The sequence below is a fragment of the Mercenaria mercenaria genome, chromosome 4 (assembly GCF_021730395.1).
Source record: "Mercenaria mercenaria strain notata chromosome 4, MADL_Memer_1, whole genome shotgun sequence".
Lineage (NCBI taxonomy): Eukaryota > Metazoa > Mollusca > Bivalvia > Venerida > Veneridae > Mercenaria > Mercenaria mercenaria.
This window is the reverse complement of record NC_069364.1, coordinates 73,531,902-73,552,963: the sequence shown is the minus strand read 5'-3', so window position 1 is coordinate 73,552,963 and position 21,062 is coordinate 73,531,902.

Genomic DNA, 21,062 nt, shown 5'->3' with positions numbered 1-21,062 from the left:
ACTGCCACCCGTGTTCAAAACTATACATGTGGTCCAAATATGAATGATGTAAGTTATGGACATGAAGATTCTAAGTTTTTCCCTATATGAGTCTATATGAACCATGTGACCCCTGGGACGGGCCTTATTTAACCCTAGAGGGATAATTTGAACAAACTTGGTTGAGAACCACCAGATGATGCTACATTACAAAATAAATAAGCCATAGTCTTTGTGGTTTGGACAAGAAGATTTTCAAAGTTTTTCCCTATATAAGTCTATGTAAACCATGTGACACCCAGGGTGGAACCATATTTGACCGTAGGGGAATAATTTGAAAAATCTTAGTAGAGGACTACTAGATGATGTCATATACAAAATATCAAAGCCCTAGGCCATGTGGTTATGGAAAAGAGGTTTTTCAAAAAAATTCCTATATTAGTCTATATAAACCATGTGACCCCCGGGGTGGGGCCATATTTGACCCCAGGGAAGTAATCTGAACAATCTTGGTAGTGGACCACTAGATTTTGCTACATACCAAATATCAAAGCCCTATGCCCTATGGTTTTGGACAAGAAGATCAGAAACTGTTTAACTGTTCCTGGCCAATGTGACATTTACCTTTGACCTAATGACCTCAAAATCAATAGGGGTCATCTACTGGTCATGGCTAACCTAACTATCAATTTTCCTGACACCAGGCCCAAGCGTTCCTGATTTATTGCCCGAAAACCATTTAACTGTTCCTGGTCACTGTGACCTTGACCTTTGACATACTGACCTCAAAATCAATACGGGTCATCTGCTGGTCATGACCAACCCCTCTATCAATTTTCGTGACCCTATGCCTAAGCATTCCTGAGTTATCATCCGGAAACCATTTCACTGTTCAGGGTCACTGTGACCTTGACCTTTAACATACTGACCTCAAAATCAATAGGTGTCATCTGCTGGTCATGACCAACCTACCCATCAACTTTCATGATCCTAGGCCTAAGTGTTATCATCTGGAAACCGTTTTACTATTCAGGGTCACTATGACCTTGACCTTTGACATACAGACTTCAAAATCAATAGGGGTCATTTGCTGGTGATTATCAAACTCCCTATCAACTTTCATGATCCTAGGCCCAAGCGTTCTTGAGTTATCATCCGGAAACGGATTGGTCTACATTCCGACCGACCGACCGACATCTGCAAAACAATATACCCCTCCTTCGAAGGGGGGCATAAAAATACAGTACTGCGAGTACAAAGGAGTGACGTCATGACAATGTTTTAACTAGGTATCTAACTCAAATGACAAGATCGCAGAAGGGTTAAACTCTATTTTTGTGGGTACGTGATATTACTTCCCTTTGTTAAAGCGCAAGACATGTTTTCATCAATTTTACGTTTGATTTGGAATGACTTGACAAATATGTTATGTGAGTGAGTTGGGTTTTATGGCGAATCGAAACAAAATGGTCATATATCGCCGAGAAGAAGCCACATTTGCAAACGCCAACTGTAAAGCATAAACATTTATGTAAAAATATAAAACATACCCAAAAACATCCATGTAAAAATGTAAAGCACACTGCATACTATAAAGCATATCTTTAATCATCCATGTAAAAATGTAAAGCATATCTAAAATCAGTTATGTAAAAATGTATATACGTATGTTTTAAAATTGTTAAGATTTTTTGATAAATTCCTATCTGCTTTAAAAACGATAGAACATTTGCGACTGAAACGTTTTCAAATAACTCTTTCAAATATTGAACGTCATAATATGTACTGCGTTGTGTAGCAAAGTCCACACAGTCGATTAAAATATGTTTAATAGTTAGCGGTGTTTGACATGGTACACATTCGGGTTGATCTTCTTTATTCAAAGATAAGAATGAGTCAAACGGGTATGACCTATTTGACAGCGGGAAAGAACAACTTCCTCCCTGCGAACAGATCTGTTCCCTTGATGCCATTCCCCTAGAGTATGTTTGATATCATGAAGTTTATTGAATAAAGCATTGTTCCATGACGATTGCCATTTAGACAAAATGAATTTGTTTATATTAGGCCTAAAATCGGTATGTGGTACTTTCAAATTAGATTGTGATAATGAAAGGGATTTCTTTGCTGCAATATCAGCATCCTCGTTTCCATGAATAGCAACAAAATATGATAGACTTTTTGGCTTTCGTTTTTTTGTTTTTGTTTTTTGTTTGGTACCCAAGTGTGTGTTAGTATGATACGAAAAGCCAGGAAGGTGCCGCAAACCGAGATCAATATGTTACGAATTCAGTGATTGGTTGCAGGAACAAGTGACCTGTGACGTAAGCTGCGCAATGCAGAAATATTGTAAGTTTTCCGATTGCAGTTGCTCTTTTGTTTGTCTGTTATTAAAATGGGGGTGTACAGCAATATGAATATAACTATTAAACGTAAGTCTGTACGATAAACTGACAACTTCTCAATTTTGACGTTTACATTATTCATGATTGAGTTTACATTTATCAATTGTAGTAATTGTTAAAAACGTTTAACGGGCTGTTGTGAAATTTGCTAGAGAACACCCCCCCCCCCCCCACCTCTGAAAGAATGTTACCTGCAAAAAGGTGTCTCAAAAGACATTTTGCCGCCAATTTTTGACAGGACTATTATGGTTGTTTAAATAATTGTTGTAGGGGTGTTATTAAAACAAGTTAAGGAAGTAGCTCTGCAAGGTATATGAAACCATTTTTTTTTCACCGTATTTTGTATATCAGTGTTTATATTTCTGTGTTCGTATTGTAATTACTGGTGAATGCCACGGCAAATCTGGGTTGTTTTTCGTACGTGCACCCTTTTGTAAGGAATAGACCATACCCTTAGAAAAAATGGCGGAGAAGAGCAGAACAAGTGCTTCGGGACAGGTTTGAGTGACTTTTTAGTTCATTAGACTATGCCAAAACAAGCCAAGCCTTTCCTTTTTAAAAGGAAATTTTATTTAAAGATAGTTCATGGAGAAGAATACTTTGAATGAATGGATTTTCCATATTTCAGTTATGTATTGACTGTAAAACAGAAAGCGAGTCGGAAAATATAATAATTTTTTCTTCACAATTTTTTGATATAATATTTAGAGCTAAATCAATAGCTTTGATTGTGTCTGACGGAGGAGGGGGGAGGGGACTACCAGGACTGAACTGTTTTAATATCTGTCTTCTGGCCTGTTTCGTCGGGCCCCTAAGGGTGTTTCTCTTGTTGCTCTGTCTGCTGAAAAGGAATTGAGTACATACGTTTTTGGTTCTAAAGGTTTGCTTTTTATATATTTATACACGAGCATTTTTGTGTTTTACATGCCGTGCCTTTTTGTTTCCATTACGTGTGTTAGAGATTTACCTGGAGGGGATTACTTTTATGGTGGGGTAAGAGTGAGGTTGGGTGCGCACCATAAACCGGTTTAAGCTCCCCAGTGGTGTTTTTGCCACTGACCGTTCCAAGGCGGTGCCCCACTGTTTTCCTTTGTTCATTTTGTCCTGATGTGTTGGCGTTGTGTGTGCGCGCGTATATGTGTATGTGTGTGTGTGTGTTTGTGGTGTGCACGTCTGCGTGCTGTAGGTTTCGTTTTGGGGAGGCTGCGTTTTTGGTACGTGGCATTCCCTTTTTGATATTTGTCTTTGTTTTTTTAGAAATGATCGGGAAAATACACGATCAGTTTGCTTTTTTACCAATATCTAACAGTTATTTGCACTTTCTGTACCATTTTCACAGATGACCCATATTCAAACTTGAGCTAGATTTTATCCAGACAAACATTCTGATCAAACTTCATGAAGATTTGGTGTAAAATGCAGTCCCTATTGCATAAACAAGCTTTTTCTTTGATATGACCTAATGACCTAGTTTTTTGACCCCAAATGACCCATATTTGAACTTGTGTGTGGTGCACGCGTTTGCGTGCTGGGGGGGGTGGGGGTCGTTTTGAGGAGGCTGCGCTTTTGGTGCGTGGCACTCCCTGTTTGATATATTTCTTTGTTTTTTTTTACCTAAATTTCATCAAGGCAATCATTCTGACCAAAATTCATGAAGATCAATTGAAAAATACAGCCTCTTTCGCATACACAAGGTTTTTCTTTAATTTAATCTAGTAACCTAGTTTTTGACCCCAGATGACCAATTTTCAAACATGGCCTACATTTTATCAAGGCAATCATTCTGACAAAATTTCATGAAGATCAATTGAAAAATACAGCCTCTATCACAGACACACAAGGTTTTTCTTTGATTCGACCTAGTGACCTAGTTTTTGACCCCAGATGACCCATTTTTAAAACTTGGCCTACATTTTATCAAGGTAATCATTCTAACAAAAATTCATGAAGTACTGCCTCTATCGCATACACAAGGTTTTTCTTTGATTTGACCTAGTGACCTAGTTTTTGACCCCAGATAACCCATTTTCAAACTTGGTCTAGATTTTATCAAGGTTATCATTCTGACCAAAATTCATGATCATCAATTGAAAAATGAAGCCTCTATCGCATACACAAGGTTATAATTAAATATAATTCCGCTTTACCGTGACTGTGAGTCGTGAGGGTTTTGCATAGGCTCAAACAAAGAGAGTGCTTAAAAAGGATCTTATAAATTTTATTAAGTATCACAACTCCAGTCTTTAAGTGCCGTGAGTCGGCTGTTAAAAATCCCCGCGTACTTGGATTCAGAGTTGTTATATTTTCTGGTCCTTTGGGATCATGGAGTCCATAAAACAAAGACAAATATCAAACAGGGAATGTCACGTACCAAAATCGCAGCCTCCCCAAAACGAAACCTACAGCACGCAGACGTGCACACCTCAAACACACACACATACACGTGCACACACACAAAGTCAACACACGAGGACAAAACGAACAAACAAAGGAACACACACACATACACAAAGCCTACACAAGAGGACAAAACGAACAAAGGAACACAGCATAAGCCGATGCATGGAGGCGTGATGGGTTTTTCACCTTACATTACCTCTCATGTACAGATCCCGCTCAATCGAATCTTGGATGCCTTCTATGCATCAAAAGGTTCTTCGTATAGACTAGGGGCGTGAAGGGTGCTGCACTTTCCATTTCCCTCTCATGAACAGACTCGATCAAACCGAGTTACTGTGCTATTATTCTGCTTGGTTGCTTTATATGCTTCCAAAGTATCTTCTTATAGATTTTAGTTGGAAAGCATTTACCTGTTACTTTTAAACGTAGATATATTTTCTTCAGTATACATGATTTGTTTGAAGGACATTTTAGTATGTTACACCCTTATTTGTCCGTCGTTTGTATTTACTGAAAAATTGTTGAACAAGAGCTGTCACTAATGGTGACAAATGCCCCCGCAGCGCCTTGACCTTTGACCTGGTGACCCCAAAGTCAGTAGGGGTGGTGTACTCAATAAATACTATCATCATGTGAAGTTTGAAGGTCCTGGGTGCGCACAGTGGTTCGTGAGTAAAGTGCCTTCATGCAAAAAGTTAACGTTGTGACGAACAGACGTACAGTTGAAAACTAATATGCCTCCCTTCGGGTGCATAAAAAGACGTTAAACCCGATCACACACACACACATACTTGAAGAAAATATTGTATTTACTGAAGTTTTGTAAAAAATGTTCCAAGGTGGGGAACACTAGTAGCACTGCTACAATTTCTTGTTCTATCTTTGGAAACTGTAATTAAAAAACCCAACTAACATTTCATTTGACATTAAAAGTATTGGGCATTCAGAGTGTTTTTTGCATAACCTGTATTGAACAGCGTCATTTTTTATTTGTTCATTGTTCATTTTGTGTCGATTCGCCGTAAAATCCAACTCACTCACTCATTGTTCAATAAAGCTGTTTCACTTTTGACAAACTTTACTCCGCAAGAAGATAGAAACTGTTCAGTAGAGATTTCTAACTTTTTGTGTGTGGATGATTGTTTTTGTTAAATAACTAAAAAGAAAACAAAGAAAATATCAAACAGGGAATGCCATGTTCCAAAAATGCAGCCTCCCCAAAACGAAACCCACAGCACGCAAACGTGCACACTACAAACACACACACACGCACTCGCATACAAAGCAAACACACGAGGACAAAACGAACAAATAAAGGAACACAGTGGGGCACCGCCTTAGAACGGTCAGTGGCAAAAACACCACTGGGGAGCTTAAACCGGTTTATGGTGCGCACCCAACCTCACTCTTACCCCCACTATGTTCCAAAGACACGGGGCAGTGTCAATAAAAGTAATCCCTGCAAGATGAATCTCTAACACATGTAATGGAAACAAAAAGGCATGGCATGTAAAACACAAACATGCTCCTGTATAAATATATAAAAAGCAAACCTTAAGAACAAAGAAAAATATCAAACAGGTAATGCCAAAAACGTATATACTCAATGCCTTTGCAGAAGACAGAGCAACAAGAGAAACACCCTTAAGGGCCCGACGAAACAGGCCGGAAGACAGGTATCAAAACAGTTCAGTTCTAGTGGGATTTAAAACTGCTTATCATAGAGTCCTCCCCCTCTTCCGTCAGACACAATCAAAGAGGGAAGCGTAGTGTCCAACTGTAAACGTGTTGAACACTAAACATGCGGTATGCCTCAAAACAGTTGGGTCGTAACCTCTTTTAATAAAACGTTTTATAATTTTACCAAATACAGTTGGAAAATTACCATGACCCAGTATCTTACGAAGTTTGTAAACCACATCACCATAAAAAAAACGGGATTTGAAATACTTCTCGCAGAAGTGTCTTTAAATTACTATTGAATTTTAAAACTAAATCAGAATTACGATAGTAAAATTTAGCAAAATATTTACGCAATTTATAATAACGGTAGCCTTGCTGAAGAAGTTTACTTGTAAAACATTGATTGCGTTCATTGAAATCCTTGACATGACTACATGCTCTGGCAAACCGAATTAATTGAGAAATATATACCCCATATGATGAAGCCTGAGGTACATCCCCATCCAAATGGGGAAAATTTACAATACTAAAATTAAAATCATCCTTCTTGTCATAAATTTTGGTATGTATAAAATTGTCATAAATAGAGAGATGTAAATCTAAAAATGAAGCATCAGTATCCAAATTGTTAGTTTTAATTAACTGAAGCTCTGTAGGATAAATAGTATCCACCAACTGATAGTTATTATTGTTATATATTGAAATGAAACTTACACTGAATATTGAAATGAAACTTAATTGACTGCATATAATGGGCTCGACATTGTTACCATTCAGGCTATAACATTCTAGTTTGATTAACTTTTTACACATTTTACAGTATTTGAATGAAATAAGCATTATGTTTAATTTTCCAAAATTACGAACTAAATCCCTGTAATATGCGGGCATGCAAGACCAAGTTTTAGAGTGAGAGGAGTGAGGTTGCGGCGCACCATTAACCGGTTTAAGCTTCCCAGTGGTGCTTTTGCCACTGACCATTCCAAGGCGGTGCCTCACTGTGTTACTTTATTTGTGTGTGTGTGTGTGTGTGTTGTTTGCATTGCATACATGTGGATCATTTTCTGACAAATATTTATTAACATTTGACATACATGTTGTCCAACGTGGGCCGTATTCATAAAGCATCTTAAGTATAAGTATAAGAAATTGATTATTTACTTAAGTATTACTTAGGTAAGAAATTCATTTTACTTGAGTATTTTTGTTATTCATAATACAACTTAATAAGTAATTCTTGGCTTTTATTGTGGACGAAAACATTAAAAAATAAAACATTAATTTCAGCCAGATACAACATGCACAATTATGTTTAAAGTGCTTTTATGTGGAAAACAACACTTTAATCGTACTCACGACGCCATTTTGTTTTCTGACTTAAGTCATTTTTTACGTATCTTAGGTTTAAGCTGTTTTATGAATAGGACTTAAGCTTTTTACTTAGACTTAAGCTGAAATTACCACAAACTTAAGTAAAATCTTCAACTTAAGTCAAAACTTATACTTAAGATGCTTTATGAATACGGCCCCTGAACTATAATATTTATATAACTGTATTTTACCAGAGTCAAGAAATTGAATAAATATTGTTCCGAGTTGCAAAATAGTCGTTTTTACTTTAATTATAAGAAAATGATTTGTTTGGTTTTCCTTACCGTAACGTGGTCAAAGTTAGGTGACGGTAAATTTATTGAACGCGCGTCTTGCACACTGTCAGAACAATATCATGTTAATGTAATGGCAAATTTACAAATTAAACCTTACTTTTCTTAATTAGAAATAATGTATGTTTGCAGTTTAACTACTTGCTGATGTCCTTTACAGTTACGTAATACAGCCAATGTGATGGCAAACGTCCCAAACAGCAGTTCTGCCAGTGAAATATTTATCAAGGCAAATATATTATGTTGAATAACCGTCTGTTGTAAACATACAGTTGCACTGAAAACTCAAAACTTCAATATAAAAAGGGAATAAATATTGTCCAAAAACTGAAATGTCTAAAAGTTACCGTTATACGCCTTAATTAGGAATAATTGGAAAGAACAAGTGCTTTGTCGTAATAGCGATGACGTCAATGATCACGTCAAATTCTGTGGAACCGCGCGAGGACTGTTTCTGGCATGATGGGAGCACACAATCAGGTTAACAATCCCATATTTTAACTCGTACCTTAATTGTAATCTTTACCGTATGCATGGTTATATGACATATTTATTTTTTTGTATTTTGTTTACCAAATATTAAAATAAAAAAGAAGAAAACCACAGGTCGCCCAACACGACATAAAACGAAAGTTTGATTGAGCCTGTTCATAGACGGTAGTGGAAATGCAAGCTACCGTTCACGCCCTCTAGCCCCGGGTTAAAGCCCTGCTCCGCGGCTAATCAAATTCTTTTGTGTATGCAACCCATGATTACAATAGGTAACAGTTAACGGCCACGTGCCACACTTTAGCACGCAAAACCACAGGTATTTTATATAGAATTTTATATAAAATAGACTATTTTGACAGGCGTCACTGTTCATAGTCAGGATTTTCATGCTTTTTCAGTGACAATTTAAGGTTAAAAGGTAAGACTGGGGCAGGTTATAAGTACCAGAATATAATTTAGAGACATCCGCAGATGTAATCATACGGTGGTGCACATGGAACCTTCAATGATGCACAGAGTGCAATTCCTTGAAAAGCGGCGTATGGTCCTCATTGCATGTTGTACTACAGAAAAGTGGTCTTGATTTTTCCCTACGACCAGTAATAAAAAAAGTTACAATATAAACTATTTATAGTAACAACAAAGGGAAGTAATTCTAGGTTTTTGCGCATGACACTCCATCTCATGAAGGTGAATAATTGTGCCAAGTTACATCAAAATCCCTCTATGCATGAAGAAGAAATGCTCCGGACAAAGTCATTATTGTATCTGACCTTTGACCTCTAAGTGTGACCTTGACCTTAGGACCTGCTTCTTGCGCATGACACTCCGTCTCATGGTGGTGAACATTTGTGCCACGTTACATAAAGGTCCCTCCATGCATGAAGAAGAAATGCTCCGGACAAAGTTGTCAATTCGTGTAACCTTTGACCTCTAAGGTGTGACCTGAACCTTAGAACTAGGGACTTGATATCATGGGCATGACACTACACTATTGAAGGTGAGCAATGGTGCCAAGTTACATCAAAATCCCTCCATGCACAAGAAGAAAAGTCGGACAAAGTCATTATTGAATTACATTACCTTAAGTTACCTTGACCTTGAGAAGCTGGGATTTGCGCAATGACACTCCGTCTCACTGAGTTAACATCATACCAAAAAAACAAAATGCTCCTTTGAGATGTAAAGTTATGGTTGGGGGACAAAAAAAATCGGACGCAAGGACGCAACATACACGAAAGCCATTTGACAACTATGTCTTCGCTTCCGCAAGCGGGCTCGACAAAAAGCGGCGTATGGTTCCCAGATAAAATAATGGGTTTGCTCTAAACGAGAAAACAATGAGCAGAACTAAACAAACTGGAATTTAGAAAAGGAAACTGAGGTTATGGAGCCTGCATATCACAGGAACTGCCAAAATACAAAATTAAAAAGCAGGCACCATACCCAAGGGGTGATTATACAATACCCAAAGCTATGAAAGCGGGAGTATTGGAACCACCCAGGTCGAAATGGTCATGCTGAGAAACTAAACAGTACCAATAAAACGACATAAAAGTCGTGCTAAACGATCTGAGAAGATCGAAATATAACAGCCCTGATTGGTTAATAGGGGTGATTTAAAAAAAAATGAAGACTGCTAAGTGGTAGAAGGGTCAAAATTCAAATTCATTTTTGACTTGATTTTTATGGTCATAACATTTGATTACATTGAAATTTATAAAAAGCTTTGGTGCAAAAATGTACGAGTTGTTTTCGAACATTCTACTTAATCAATTGTGTGTAATTTTACAGAAATATACCTGCTTTTTAACACATAAAACTTGAAGAATAACGTACAAATGGCACAGTATTTCTAACTTGCATGACAGTATACATATGGAAAGAATAAACTGTTTCACAATAGAGTATCAGAATTTGAAATTATGTCCGTTTCAGTCAATACTGCTGCCATTTAAAGCAAGTATTAGTACATGTTATGATGCTGGAAGTATTTTACATGCCAACACTTGTCATTTGAAAACAATTAGCAACCTTTTAAAAATTTGTGTTACACTCGCAACAGCAATGGCTGTTAATTCCTTTTCTTCCAAAAAAGTGCTGAAATAAGATTCTGGACAATAACTGTGTTATTTGAGTTATGAAAGTCCTATCATATCGAATTTCATTCTAAGACCCCTGCCAACAATTCACGTTGATCAAGTTTACACCAGATATCAGAATGAGGTTGCCAGGCAATGTCCTCTTTGTTTAGCCATCGAAGATATCAACTGATCTGGTTGCGTTTTTGGTACGTGGCATTCCCTGTTTTATATTTGTCTTTGTTTTTTTGCTTCATGAATTTCAGTTTCACATCATTTTCGTCTACTTCGAGAACCTGTGCAAAAAAAAACCAAACAAAAAAACTGTTGGTTTCATTTGATATTTATCTGATGTTGTGAACAACTGTAAACCAGTTTTAAAATTTCAAACAAAACAGTTTCAGTTTCTTTGTCAGCAGATTTTCCTATATGTACACAACTTTCTGGGTAATTAATTTTGTACTGTGTTTATCAATCATTAGCAGCAACTTTGCGCATTCATTGACACTTGATACATTTGCACGAGTCTCAAGCAACACCTTAACAGCCACTGTTCCTTTACTGGCTACATAAGTTTGCTTTTCTGAGCAGTGGTAAATCTCCGCTGACAATTCCATAACTGCAATGTCAGTCGTAGTTGATACCCTGAAACAGTGAAAAAAATCATATCAAATTATAAATCCTTTAGCATACTGAATAAATTTTATCTTATGACCAGTGCAAAAAACCAGATCAGCCAGCACTTAACCATGCCTACACTGTTCGTTGCTTGGACATTAAACTCATAAATCCTTATCTACTAATCAAGCAGCAGTCAGTGTAGCCCATGATCAGCTGGCATTGCTTATCTGGGTCTACACTGGTTACAAAAGGCTAACAAATTCGTCTGCAGCAAACTAAACTGGGAAAATGTTTTATCGAACTCTCATTTCTTGAAACAAGTGAAAACATATAATTAGTAAAGACAAGGTGGAATTTGCATTTATTCTTTTTCATAATATGACAATGACAGAAGCCGCAGCAGAGCCTTATACTGAAAAAATACTATTTAATTTCAATGTACTTTTCATCTTGATTCAATGTTTGGCTACGGTTTAACGTGCTTAGCTAGCATATGGACGGAAATGAGGCCGACATCATGTTCAATCATCGGCAGAGTCTCGCAATATTTGGCCTGTTTAGTACTAACTGTCTCTGTGGTGAGTGATTCCGGGAAAATCAAATAACACAACAACACATTTATTAGCAAAAGTCGGCAATAACTTGCCTTTGGCTAATGAACAGAAAAAAACAAAAAACATTTTACATCATAATCACAATGTGCACATACATGAAGATATTTAACAATATATTTAGATAATACTATCAAATATAATTGTGGTAAGCACATAATAACACTACATTTTCAATAAAATCTGGAAAGTAGATCCCTCGGAAGCACCGAGAACAAGACAAACAGTGAAAATTGCAGACTCTGTTTGATTGAGTCTGTTCATGAGCAGTTATGGAAAATGCAACACTGCCCACCCCCAACTAGCATCGGCTTAAGCAGAATTCAATCTAAAAATCTAAATAAGTTGAAATCAATGATCCCGAAGAACCAGAAAATATAACAACACTGAGAAGAAGTCGGGGCGACTTTTTACGGCCGCCACACAGCAATTAACACCCGCTGTTGTGAAGTAAATAAAACCTGGAAAGTAGATCCCTCGGAAGCACCGAGAACAAGGCAAAGAGTGAAAATTGCAGATTCGGTTTGATTGAGTCTGTTCATGAGCAGTAATGGAAAATGCAACACTGTCCACGCCCCCTAGCACCGGCTTAAGCAGAATTCAATCTTCAAGTCATATTGTTTTCAGTTAGGCCATGTTATGAAGAAAGGAAATTTCAGTAGTTTTGGCCTGTGTGAGCCCATTTGCATGTGCACTGTGTTCAATCTTTTGGCCTTAACCGTTTCTTGTCAGGTGAATGAAGGTATTGATTTCCAGGTGCAGAATAATGCTGCAACCTGGAGCAAATATCAAACATTAAGACAATCAGTAAGTGCAGTCAACATACCTGAATATGTATGAATACTTTTATTTACACTGTCCCATGTCTTTGGAACATGGTGGGGGTAAGAGTGAGGTTGGGTGCGCACCATAAACCGGTTTAAGCTCCCCAGTGGTGTTTTTGCCACTGACCGTTCCAAGGCGGTGCCCCACTGTGTTCCTTTGTTTGTTCGTTTTGTCCTTGTGTGTTGACTTTGTGTGCGCGCGTGTGTGTATGCTTATTGTTCGTCTTGTCCTTACGTGTTGGCTTTGAGTGTGTGTGTGTGTGTTGTTCGTTTTGTCCTGATGTGTAAGCTTTGAGTGTGTGTGTGTGGTGCACGCGTTTGCGTGCTGGGGGGGGGGGGTTCGTTTTGAGGAGTCTGCGCTTCTGGTGCGTGGCATTCCCTGTTTGATATTTCTCTTTGTTTTTTTTAGAACAACAGCATAACGAACTTCAATAAACAACGTAATTAAAACAAAAGAACCGAACGCGGAAGTGTAAACACTGTCCCTTTCAACACAAGGTTATTGTAACACGTGTGAGAAAACATTCTGTGTGTGCTGAAGGCAGACCAAGATCTGCGAGCACCCAGCCATGCTGGCCAATCAGCGTTTACATCATTCGAATCAGAGTACAATATATGGCAGCTGATTAACTGGATGCAAAGATGTGCACTAAAATGTATTTGCAACAGCTATCATTGTTTAAGACATCTTGTTCTGCTGAAAAAGAAGTAAAAATGCATATGCAATAAAAAGGAATATACAATGTTGCCTGATAGCCTGCATCTTAAACCGGTTTAAGCTCCCCAGTGGTGTTTTTGCCACTGACCGTTCCAAGGCGGTGCCCCACTGTGTTCCTTTGTTTGTTCGTTTTGTCCTTGTGTGTTGACTTTGTGTGCGCGCGTGTGTGTATGCTTATTGTTCGTCTTGTCCTTATGTGTTGGCTTTAAGTGTGTGTGTGTGTGTGTGTGTGTTGCTTCGTTTTGTCCTGATGTGTAAGCTTTGAGTGTGTGTGGATGGTGCACGCGTTTGCGTGCTGGGGGGGGTTCGTTTTGAGGAGGCTGCGCTTTTGGTGCGTGGCATTCCCTGTTTGATATTTCTCTTTGTTTTTTTGGTAAACAATTGAAATGAAAATTTACTTCCAGATTTTAATTAATTTTTTTCAGTTCACAGTAGAACTTGCTATTTAACACTATACATTGTCTAGATCTATTCATAATTCAACTTGTGGCTGCAAAACAGTTTGGAGTCATTATCCTTACCCATTATTTGTTTGGAAAAAACACTGGCAATGTTTACTGCTGGTCACATTCACTCTCTCATTTTGTGTCGATTCGCCGTCACTCACTCACTCTTCTGAACTCATTCTATCATTCTAATGTGCTCCATTTTTCTTATTTTCTGAGAGAGGGCCGGTTTAAAAGTAAGGGGTGCCAAATTTGTAATTTTTTGTTGTAGCAGTATGGGGAAGATCAAAAGTACAAAACTGAACAGTTATGGTCTGATGCTGCATTCAACTTCACGGGATCACTTAAAGCCCGTGACAATCTTGAATTCCGTGATGTCTGTGACGACATAAATCCATGACATACTAAATTGTTTTTTTTGTACTTTTAGCATGTGTAAATGTTGAGTTCTGCTCAACCCGGGGCTAGATGGCGTGAACGGTAGCATGCATTTCCACTACCGTCCATGAACAGGCTCAATCAAACCGAGCCTGCAACATTTTCGTTTTTGTTGTGTTGAGCGACCTGTGGAGTTTCCACTTTTTCTATTTTATACAACTAATATCCGTGACAAATTGAATTTTCCGTGACGGGCTACTAAACCTCGTGACGCTATCGGTAGCCTAGTGGTAGAGCATCCGCTTCGAGTGCGGGAGGTCGTAGGTTCGAGCCCCAGTCGCGTCATACCCAAGACGTAAAAAATGGTACTAGTAGCTTCCTCGCTTGGCGCTCAGCATTAAGAGGATAGTGCTAGGACTGGTCAGCCCGGTGTCAGTATAATGTGACTGGGTGGAGTATCATGCCATGTGTCTACGGCGTGATATTCCAGAGAGGCAGCACTATAAAGTCGGGCATTGTGCTCACTGCTACAAGTAGACATCGTCGTTTATATGACTGAAAAAATGTTGAAAAAGACGTTAAACCCGTTTACACCAGTTGGTTTGTTGTAAGTGGCGTGTTCATTTATATAAATAACAGATTGCAACGTGGTCGACTTTATCATCTGTCCGGATTTATCATCAGTACCAGTACGGAAAGCTCCGTGTAACAATTGACGGACATGACTCGGTGATCTACGGAACATTTCGTAGGTTTCCGATGATTAGTTTCTCAAGTTATATCTTGTTCAACAATGACCACAAAATCGTGATGATTGACATTTTTTATTAACAATTATAACAGTAACATTAGCCCGTCCGCTTAGCTCAATAGGTAAGAGCGTTGATCTACGGATCTCGGGGTCGCGAGTTCGATCCTCGGGCGGGGCGTATATTCTCCGTGACTATTTGATAAACGACATTGTGTCTGATATCATTAGTCCTCCACCTCTGATTCATGTGGGGAAGTTGGCAGTTACTTGCGGAGAACAGGTTTGTACTGGTACAGAATCCAGGAACACTGGTTAGGTTAACTGCCCGCCGTTACATGACTGAAATACTGTTGAAAAACGGCGTTAAAACCCAAAACAAACAAACAAATAACAGTAACAAATGGTACCGCCTAAAGTGCGCAATGGAACCAATTTTTTTTTAGTAACGATTTAATATCTGTCTTAAGAATATGTCATTGGAATAGTAATTAAATGATATAAAGGCAACACAAACATCGGGTATCTTTTATATTTTTACATTTTATTTTTTTTTAGATTTCTGTTAAGTTTAAACGTAGCTAAATTTTGTTGGAAACATATACATGTATACAAACACGTGACTTAAATCATTTGAAACTTATTATTACAACATGCTAAAAGTCATAAAAGCAGTTTGGTATCAAATTTCCCTTAAACATGTTAAACGGAAATAAAAAAGCATATAAATTATGTTAGAAATTTACAAACTTTTATTGTCCTATTTGAAATAAGCTACCGACTGATTAAGGTATTTAATTGGATTATCAGATTATCACACCTATGCCAACTGATTAAATCACGCCTCAGTGGTGCGTAATGAAGGTAAACTTTACCTCCATTGCGCACTTTAGGCGTAGCGGTAACAAATATTAAAATATACAATTATTTTCTTTTCGTGTATTTTCGTTTTTGCTTTTTGGGGTCTGTACATTTTTTACAAAAGTGAGGTACGTCATCTGCTGGTATGTCGTCTTTATGCAGTCCCTCGCACTTAGGGTGGTACCATATTTTGCATTTGTCACATACCACATACAAACCATCTTCCGGCATTCTACACGTACAAAATACTTTTAAATAAGCTGAGTATCTAACACCACTTGCGTGCTCAAGAGTCCTAAACCCGGCAGGAAATGGTGTTAGTTTACCTTTTTCGAAACAATGAATTAAATGACCTCGCAAAAGTTCCACATTATACCTTTGAGTACATGGGTCTATTCCGTTAGCTTCTGCAGTGGCATTTGCGATCGCATACAGACCGCAGTCGTTTTCGTTTTCCTGAAAAGCACAGTCCATAAATTTCAACAAAATTTTGTCCGATTTCTTTGGAGGGGTATCCTTCTTCAGCAAATTACACACCACTTGTTGTACTGGAAAACTTAATGATGTGAAGCTGGAATCACAGTGGTGTGGGAGACATTGATTTACTCCAGTCTGTCTGTGTGTCTGTCGGTCGCAAGCTTGTCAGCACTCTAAGTCGAACATTTCACATCCAGTTTTCACCAAACTTGAACAAAATGTGTCTGACAGTAAGACCTCGGCCAAGTTCGATAACTAGCCAAATCTGTCCAGACGTATTGGAGTTATGGTCCTTGAATTTCCTAAAATCGGCCTTTTTACTCTTTTCCGCTCTCTAAGTCAAACAATTCTCATCCGATCTTCACCAAACTTGAACAAAATGTGTTTGACCATGAGACCTCGGCCAAGTTTAATAACTAGCCAAATCGGTCCAGGCATTTTGGAGTTACGGCCCTTGAATTACCGAAAAAATTCGGCCTTTTTACTCTTGTCCGCACTCGAAGTCGAACATTTCTCATCCAATCTTCACCAAACTTGATTAAAATGTGTTTTACCATGAGACCTCGGCCATCTTCGATAACTAGCCAAATCGGTCAAGGCATTTTGGAGTTACGGCCCTTGAATTAAAGAAAAATCAGTCTTTTTACTCTTGAACGCTGTCTAAGTCAAACATTTCTCATCCGATCTTCACCAAACTTGAACAAAATGTGTATGACCATAAGACCTCAGCCAAGTTCGATAACTAGCCAAATCCGCCAAGGCACTTTTGAATTATGACCCTTGAATTACTGATTGGATCCACTCGTCCAGACCATCTAATTTGATCTACTTGTCTAAACCATCTAGAGAAACTAAACATTTTTCATAGGGGCAGCTGTGGGAGACGTGCGCTTTTCTCAAAAGCATCTCTAGTTTTATTTCTGATTTACTGTTCGTTTTCATGTTTGACAAAGTAAGCCAGTGGGATCCACCGTGTTCCTGAGTCCTGTTAATATCTAGATGAAATTACCATATGCACGCGTTTAAACTGTCAAAGCCTCATATATGAGGAAATTGTCTCTTCAGCAGAATCATAGCTGCGTCTAAAATACGATCATTAAGCCACTCAGATGGAGAATAAAAAATATTTTTTTCTTCGTCCTGTCTGTAAATGACGTTCCGGTTCTCAGACAATGCCGTGACGGTAGAAAAAACCCGTGACATTGCCATGACGGTAAAAGAATATCCCGTGACATTGCCGTGACGGTAAAAGAAAAACCCGTGACATTGCCATGATAAAACCGTCACGGACATTATGACCGTCACGGGTTTTAGTAGATCTGCAACTTCACTAGAAGTTGTAAATGCCTTATGCATGATAACAGCAGGCAGTCAACTTTTTGTAATACAAAAGGGAAAGACTTACGCCTCGGTAATCTAGTGGTAGAGCGTCCGCTTCGAGTGCGGGAGGTCGTGGGTTCCATCCCCGGCCGCGTCATACCAAAGACGTAAAAAAATGGTACTAGCAGCTTCCTCGCTTGGCGCTCAGCTTTAAGGGAATAGTGCTAGGACTGGTCAGCCCGGTGTCAGTATAATGTGACTGGGTGGGGTATCATGCCACGTGTCTACGGCGTGATATTCCAGTGAGGCAGCACTATAAAGTTGGGCATTGTGCTCACTGCTACAAGTAGACACCGTCGTTCATATGACTGAAAAATTGTTGAAAAAGACGTTAAACCCGAACACACACACACACACACACACACACACACACACACACGCGAGCGCGCACACACGAAAGAAAGAGCTTGCATGGTTGATTGAAAAAAACTTTACAACTTCAGAACAATGAGTTAGCAGGTAATTTATCAGATAATACAGATGCAAATAACAATACTTTTAATTCAAGTGACAGTGCCAATGTTGTTAATGGTGATTCTGAGCCTGTTGATAACCAGTTTGAAAATATGTTAACATTCTTAAAGAATAATGAATTGAATGATGAACAACAAAAACAAATCTATTGCCAGGACAAAAGCTATGTAAAGTTCACATGTATATGATGATTCCAAAACATGTTCATCTTATAAGAATTTAGAAACTGTATCGGATGCAGACATGTTAGCCTTCTTAAAAGAAAGGCCTGTCGGTTTAGTTGCGTTTCTATGTTCAATAAGTGGATTGGTCTGCTTTCAGGCAAGTATAAGAAAATTACTCACTGGGCTTATTAGAGAATTTGTATCATGTTAGGAACAAGAATTTCATAGGCAAACTTTTCATTTGCACAGTTCCTGATTCAATGGTGTGTACATGGCAGCAAACTTCCTGCCACTTTAAATGGCTCAACATCTACTGGTGGTAGCGTGTCTACCTTGAAAATTGTGTTGAAATCTCCATGTAAAGAAAACAAATGCTCACCACGTGGTGATGTTGGTGTCTATTTTGACAACACACAGAGGGTAGGGAGAACTACCAGAGTAAGAGAGTATGTTGTCACACCAGTAAATGTTGCAAATGTATAAATAACCAGTCCCTTAAACCAGGTTGTGCATCAAAATATCTATCATGACCGAAGAAAATTGAAATTATGCAAAATGTAGATGTGGATTAAATCTCAAAAAGAAAACACGAGGCTTTTAACAAGAATTAAATTAGGACTTCCAGATTTCTACCTACAGTAATTCATTTAGTGGCTGATTGTCAACACCCAAGTATTAAGATAGGTAACTTTAAATTGTCTAAGTACAAAGAGTGATTACATGTTTCAAACTATTTTTATTTTAGAGCAAGCCCGTTTTAGGCTACTCGCAGCAATTACCAAAGACTTGGCCCGTCGACTATACCGTGTCATTCTCTACATACTGGACTTCCTTTTTTAAAGTTGGCTCTTTCTCTTTCAGCTTTTCTGCTACTGTCTTGATTTCCATTTTATTTCTAAAATAATAAGAGGGAGAACAAAATAAAAAAAAAATGCAAGTAATCCTTTTCATTGTGGGTATGATTTGACCTGATCCCACCCCACCTACAATTTTAATATAAGCTTAAATATTTAGTGGTCATGTGCCTATAAAGTCCACCATATCATAAAAAAAGAAAATAAACATGTTTTAATCTGCCTTTCACAGATGTCACCAGCATGACTTATTTCGAACTTTAAAAAAAGGCTCCGTGGAATCGGAGATATTGTTCGTTGTAAAAACTGAACTAGTGCAATAATTTTTGACCGACCCTCATTTCAAGTTTTATCACCGCCATTTTTTAATACTCGGTTTTGGGCATGTAAACATCCATTAATAATAAACAGTCCTGTAGGAGTTTATGTGCATTATGTGTTGAAATAAAGTTGAATACTGCTCAGGAGTGGAGGTTTGTATTCTTATGATATCTGTTCAAAAATACGATCAACATTTGTCCCAAGTGTACTGATTTTGTGTGACATTTTATTTTTACTTAATTTTCTTTTATAAATAACTTAACAAATACTCCATTTATGTGAAAAGGGTTTTCGTTTTGGAAAAGCATAACAAGTGAGCTAACATTTTATCAATCTGTTACATCGCAAAAAAAAAACACATTCAGGCCACATTTACATGTCTAGGTCCATAGATTTAAATTGTTATGAATTTGGTGGCTAAATAGCCTTTATGCCAGAAGGTGGATGTTTCTTCTTTCCTATATTAATTCTGTCTTCATTTTATTTTGTAATTTGTACCTATTTACAACCAAATGAAATAACATGCTCAGAAATGTCCCGAAGTGTACAAATGAGGAAGAGTAACACAAATGTTTGGTGTGACTATGAATATTCTGTTCTAAATTAGTTTAAGTTGTAGATATGGTGATACTTTGACATTTAGTATACAAGTCCTGTGAATTTGAGACGTGGGATGTTTCTTCCTTTCAAGAATGTGTTGTTCCAAGTGTAAGCACTTTTGATGACCAGGTGTCAGTGCCATGAAATAAGTACAGCATGTCATTTTATTTGTTTGGCAGCAAGCAGGAAAGTTGTGCTCTCACAGACAAGAGGTGATTGTTTAAAAATTATAACTTAATAATGCAAAATCTTGAAAAATCTTAAATGAATCAAAATGATTTTAACTGACGAAGTTAAATTTTATCAAGCAAACCTGGTTTTGTAAACTACTGTGTATTTTTATTAACTGACCAAACCTTACGAAATTATCTATAATAACAATGAATACAAGAGCGGGGCAATATACGCCCGAAGGGTTACATCATAGGATGGGAGCAAAATTTAAAGTACTTTATTCTAACAACAAAAGGAAAACAAATCTAAGTCCAAATTGGAGTACGTCCATGTTGAACCACAGAAAAGTGATCTCGGTTTTTCCCTACGGCCAATAATAAAAAAAGTTTCAAAATAAGCTATTTATAGTAACATAAAAGGGAAGTTATTCAAACAAAAATATTGCAAGTGAACAAAAAAGAGATCTGCCAAATAAAACCAAGAGCACTGCAATGCAGAGCAGTATACACAAAGCAAGGTCATATATGATCCTTGACCCATAAGTGTGACTCTGACCTTGAAGCGAGTCATCCGGAACATGCGCTCTGCACATCGTCTCAGTGTGGTGAACATTTCTGCCAAGTTTCTTTGAAATCCTTCCAGCAGTTCAAGAGTTACAGAGCGGACACGAAACAAACTGATATGACCTTTGACTCCTAAGTGTGACC